A 6354-nucleotide genomic window follows, 5' to 3' on the forward strand; every position below is an offset into this window, starting at 1 on the left:
TGGCCTCAATGCCCCAAAGAAAAGACATAGATTTGCAGACTGGGTTAAAAAGCAGGATCCTACAATTTGTTGTCTCCAAGAAACTCACCTTTCTACAAAGGATAGACATTACCTTAGGGTGAAAGGTTGGAAGACGGTGTTTCAAGCAAATGGGCCTAGAAAACAAGCAGGGGTTGCTATCCTAATATCAGACAGGGTAGACTTTAGTCCGACGTTAGTCAAGAAAGATAAGGAAGGTCACTTTATATTGATTAAGGGCACACTCCAACAGGAGGACATTACAATTCTAAACATATATGCACCTAACATGGGGGTCCCAAATTCGCAAACAAACACTATTGGAACTAAGGTCACAGATAACACCAAACACAGTGGTGGTGGGTGACTTTAACACCCCACTCTCATCAATTGACAGGTCATCCAGGGAAAGAATAAACAGAGAGGCATCTGGACTAAATGAGGTCATAGAAGGAATGGACCTAACAGATATATACAGGACATTTCATCCAAAGGCTGCAGAATATACATTCTTTTCAGCAGCACATGGAACATTCTCTAAAATAGACCATATATTAGGACACAAAGCAAATCTTAACAAATTCAGGAAAACTGAAAGAATTCCTTGCATTCTATCTGACCACAATGGAATTAAACTACAAATCAGTAGCAAGAAAGGCTATAGAGCATACACAAAATCATGGAAACTAAACAATACACTACTAAATGATGAGTGGGTCAATGAAGAAATCAAAAAGGAAATCAAAAAATTTATAGAGTCAAATGATAATGAGAACACAACATACCAAAATCTCTGGGACACAATGAAGGCAGTTCTAAGAGGTAAATTTATAGCCTTAAGTGCCTATATTAAGAAATTAGAAAGGTCGCAAGTAAATGACCTAATGCTTCGCCTTAAAGCCTTGGAAAAAGAAGAACAAGGCAAACCAAAAATCAGTAGACGGGAAGAAATAATAAAGATTAGGGCAGAAATTAATGAAATAGAAACAAAAAGAACAATCCAAAGAATTAATGAAACAAAGAGTTGGTTCTTTGAAAGGATAAACAAGATTGATAAACCCTTAGCAAATCTGACAAAAAGAAAGAGAGAAGAGACACAAATTAATAAAATCAGAGATGAACAAGGTAACATCACAACAGATTCCAGAGAAATTCAAAAAATCATAGGGACATACTATAAAAGCATATACTCCACAAAGTATGAAAATCTGAAAGAAATGGATGATTTCCTTGATCTATATGACCTACCTAAATTAAATCAAAATGAGATTAATCACTTAAATAGACCTATAACAAACATGGAGATCCGAACAGTTATCAATAATCTCCCAACTAAAAAAAGCCCAGGCCCAGATGGATTCACTGCTGAATTTTACCAGACTTTTAAGGAAGAGCTTGCTTCTTAAGCTTTCCCAGGAAATAGAAAAAGAAGGAATTCTACCAAACTCCTTCTATGAGGCCAGCATCACCCTGATACCAAAACCAGGCAAAGATAGAACAAAAAAAGAAAATTACAGACCAATCTCCTTCATGAACATAGATGCAAAAATTCTCAACAAAATATTGGCAAACAGAATAAAAGAGTATATCAAAAAGATCATTCACCCTGACCAAGTAGGCTTTATCCCAGAGATGCAGGGATGGGTCAACATACGCAAATCTATAAATGTAATACATTACATAAACGGGTTGAAGGACAAAAATCATATGATCATCTCATTAGATGCAGAGAAAGCACTTGACAAAATCCAACATCCCTTCATGATAAAAGTCCTACAGAGACTGGGAATAGAAGGAACATATCTCAATATAATAAAGGCTACTTATGACAAGCCTACAGCCAACATATTACTAAATGGGAAAAACTGGAAGCTTTTCCACTAAAATCAGGAACAAGACAAGGGTGTCCACTGTCCCCACTTTTATTTAATATAGTTTTGGAAGTCTTAGCCATAGCATAAAGGCAAGAGACACACATAAAAGGGATACAGTTTGGAAAGGAAGAGATCAAGTTATCGTTATTTGCAGATGACATGATTCTATACATAAAGGACCCTAAAGACTCTACTAGCAAGCTGTTAGAGCTGATCAAAACCTACAGCAATGTAGCAGGATACAAAATAAATACACAGAAATCAGTAGCCTTCATATATGCTAACAACAAACACACAGAAGATGAAATCAGAGAATCACTCCCATTCACAATTGCATCAAAAAAAATAAAGTACCTTGGAATAAACCTAACCAAGGAAGTAAAGAATCTCTACAATGAGAACTTTAAAACACTCAAGCGAGGAATTGCAGAAGACACTAGAAGGTGGAGAAACATCCCTTGCTCCTGGATTGGAAGAATCAATATTGTGAAAATGGCAATCTTACCTAAAGCAATCTACACATTTAATGCAATCCCTATCAAAATTCCAAAGGCTTTCTTCATGGAAATAGAAAAAACAATCCAAAAATTCATTTAGAATCACAAAAAACCTTGAATATCTAAAATAATACTGAGCAACAAAAAAGAGGCTGGTGGTATCACCATACCTGATTTGAACCTATACTACAGAGCCATAGTAACAAAAACAGCATGGTACTGGCACAAAAACAGACATGTAGATCAGTGGAACAGAATAGAGGACCCAGATGTAAGCCCAAGTAGCTATAGCCACCTGATATTCGATAAAAATGCCAAAAATACTCATTGGAGAAGAGACAGCCTCTTCAGCAAATGGTGTCTTGAAAACTGGATATATATCTGCAGAAGGATGAAAATAGATTCTTCTCTCTCGCTATGCACAAGAATTAAGTCCAAATGGATTCAAGACCTTAACATCAGACCTGAAACTCTGAAACTGCTAGAGGAAAAAGTAGGGGAAACCCTTCAACATATTGGTCTTGGCAAAGACTTTCTGAATACAACCCCAATTGCTCAGGCAATAAAACCACAGATTAACCACTGGGACCTCATGAAATTACAAAGATTTTGCACCGCAAAGGACACAGTGAAAAAAGCAAAGAGGCAACCTACAGAATGGGAAAAAATCTTCGCCAGCTATATATCTGATAGAGGATTAATATCTAGGATATACAAAGAACTCAAAAATTAAATAATAAGGAATCAAACAAGCCAATCAAAAAATGGGCTATGGAGCTAAATAGAGAGTTCTCAAAGGAAGAAATACGAATGGCATATAAGCATCTAAAAAAATGTTCTACATCACTAGTCATCAGGGAAACGCAGATTAAAACTATGTTGAGATTCCATCTCACTCCTGTCAGATTGGCCACCATCATGAAAACAAATGATCATAAATGTTGGCGGGGATGTGGAAAAAAAGGAACCCTTCTGCACTGCTGGTGGGAATGCAATCTGGTCCAGCCATTGTGGAAAACAGTGTGGAGGTTCCTAAAGCAGCTAGAGATTGATCTACCATATGACCCAGCTATAGCGCTCCTAGGCATATATCCAAAGGACTCATCTCATTTCCTTAGAAGTACATGCTCAACCATGTTTATTGCTGCTCAATTTATAATAGCTGGGAAATGGAACCAGCCTAGATGTCCCTCAACAGATGAGTGGATAATGAAGATGTGGCACATTTATACAATGGAGTTCTACTCAGCGGTAAAGAAAAATGAAGTTATGAAATTTGCAGAAAAATGGATGGACCTGGAAAGTATTATACTAAGTGTGGTAACCCAGACCCAGAAAGCCAAGCGCCACATGTTCTCTCTCTTATGTGGATCCTAGCTACAGATGACTGGACTTCTGCTTGAGAATGAAAATACTTAGTAGCAGAGGCCAGTAAGTTAAAAAGGAGACATAAAGGGTAGAGAAAGAAGGGAGGAGGATACTTAATAGGTTGATATTGTATATATGTAATTACAATGATTGTAATGGGGAGGTAATATGATGGAGAATGGAATTTCAAATGGGAAAGTGTGGGGGTGGGGAGGGAGGGAATTACCATGGGATATATTTTATAATCATGGAAAATGTTAATAAAAATTTAAAAAATGTACATATTAGAAAGGAAAAAAAAATCTAAGCACGTATTGGGAAATTTGAAGATCTAGCAAGTAGTTATTTATTTGCCAACCCATGGAAACCTCCTCCAATTCTTTGTGGTTATATAAGCCAAATAAGACTATTTTGCGAGGAACCTATAATTTCAAATTTCTAAAAAGTCTTTCTGTAAGCTGGAATAAAGGTCATTTATAGTATTAAAGCCATGATCTTTCCCCCTGTCTTTATTTGAAGGCTGAATTCACACTACTTGAAGGAGCAATTAAGTGATATTCTATGTGGACAATAAATTATCTCTGAAAATAACACCTGGTTCATTGGTATTTTTGTCTATTGCTAATAATAATTTAAGCCATTTGGCCTAGATTGCAAACTTTTTTTTGTTTATTTTGGGGGGGAGTTAGCTTTAAAAACACACCCTCTTCTGACAATACTCTTATCTTTACCATTTCTTCAGGGCCAGAAAAAAGAAACATTATTTTTATGTAAATATGAAGTGTTATATAATCAAGGCATCATAGATTTATTCTTCAAATATTCACTGAAGGTCTCTTATGATTTTAATATGAAATATTTAAAACAGGTTTAGTGGGTAGTTTAAATATGGAATGTCCCCATAACCTTATGTTTATGATTAAGCCTCATTCTTTTTTTATTTTTATTTATTTGAGAGTGACAGACAGAGAGAGGAAGAGGCAGAGAGAGAAAGAGGAGAGTGGGCGCACCAGGGCTTCTAACTACTGCAAATGAACTCCAGACACGTGCACCCCCTTGTGCATCTGGCTAACGTGGGTCCTGGGGAAGCAAGCCTCGAACCAGGGTCCTTAGGCTTCACAGGCAAGTGCTTAATCGCTAAGCCATCTCTCCAGCCTGATTAAGCCTTATTCTTGATCCCCAGCTAGAGGTAGAGTTTTGCTGGTAGAGGTGTGTCACTGAGGATAGGCCTTGGGTTTTGTTTTTTTTGTTTGTTTTTATGAGGTAGAGTCTCACTCTAGCCCAGGTTGACTGGGAATTCACCATGTAGTCTCAGGGTGGCCTCAAACTCACAAAGATCCTCCTACCTCTGCCTCCCGAGTGCTGGGATTAAAGGTGTGTGCCACCATATCTGGTTTGGCATTGGGATTTTATAGTCCAGCCCAGTTGCCAGTGCTGGCTAGCTCACTTTTGCTGCTTCCACCCAGGTGATGTGACAATATGTGATGCTTGGATGTCTGTTCTGTCAGCTCCTCTCAAAATTGAAAGCTGAGAGCTGAAGAGATGGTTAAGTCATTAAGGCACTTGCCTATGAAGCCTAAGGGCCCACATTTTATACCCTGTACCCACATAAGCCAGATGCACAAGGTGGTGTAAGTATCTGGAGTTCGTTTTCAGTGGCTGGAAGCCCTGATGCACCAAATCTCCCTCTCTCTCTCCAATAAATAAATAAAATATTTAAAATGTAAGCAGATATTTCTGAGGAGGTCATCCCTAGAGGGGAAACTACTACTGTTGTCTGGCTAAATGGATATATTATGTCCACCAAACTGCCCTCTAAGTACTCATGTTTATATCTACATATTAATGCTACTCTCACTTTGGGTTAGTGAAGCTTCTCTTTTTTGATGGTGGTGACCACTAGAGTGTTTAAAAAATGGCCAAAGTGCTGAGAAGAAGTGACAGTGGAGTGTTCAGCACTGAGACATCTCTAGCACACCTTCCAAGGCCCAGGGACTACTGTGGAAGAGGTGGTCATAAGAATGTTAGGGCCAAAGGAAGGAGAGACTGTCATCCAGATAAGAAATGGCCTTAGCCGGGTGTGGTGGTGCACGCCTTTAATCCCAGCACTCGGGAGGCAGAGGTAGGAGGATCGCAGTGAGTTCAAGGCCACCCTGAGACTACATAGTTAATTCCAGGTCAGCCTGGGCTTGAGTGAGACCCTACCTCGGAAAAAAAAAAAAAAAAAGGTCTTGATATTCATGACCTCATAGTTCCTGACACTAGCTACACAAGATCTATATAATAGGAGGGGGGAAAGGATAGCATCAAAGCAAAATAGAGACTATTTGGAAATAAGAAGGGATAAAGGGTTGGAGAGATGACTTAGTGGTTAAGGCATTTGCTTGCAAAGCCTATAGACCCAGGTTTTTGTTTGTTTGTTTGGTTTGGGTTTTTTTTTTTGAGGGAGGGTTTCACTTTAGCCCATGCTGACTTGGAATTCACCATGTAGTCTCAGGGTGGCCTTGAACTCACCATGATTCTCCTACCTCTGCCTCTAAAGTGTTGGTATTAAAGGTGTACGCCACCACGCCCAGCCAGGACCCAAGTTTGATTCC

This window comes from Jaculus jaculus, chromosome 4 (genome assembly GCF_020740685.1).
Source record: "Jaculus jaculus isolate mJacJac1 chromosome 4, mJacJac1.mat.Y.cur, whole genome shotgun sequence".
In the NCBI taxonomy this organism is placed as follows: Eukaryota; Metazoa; Chordata; class Mammalia; order Rodentia; family Dipodidae; genus Jaculus; species Jaculus jaculus.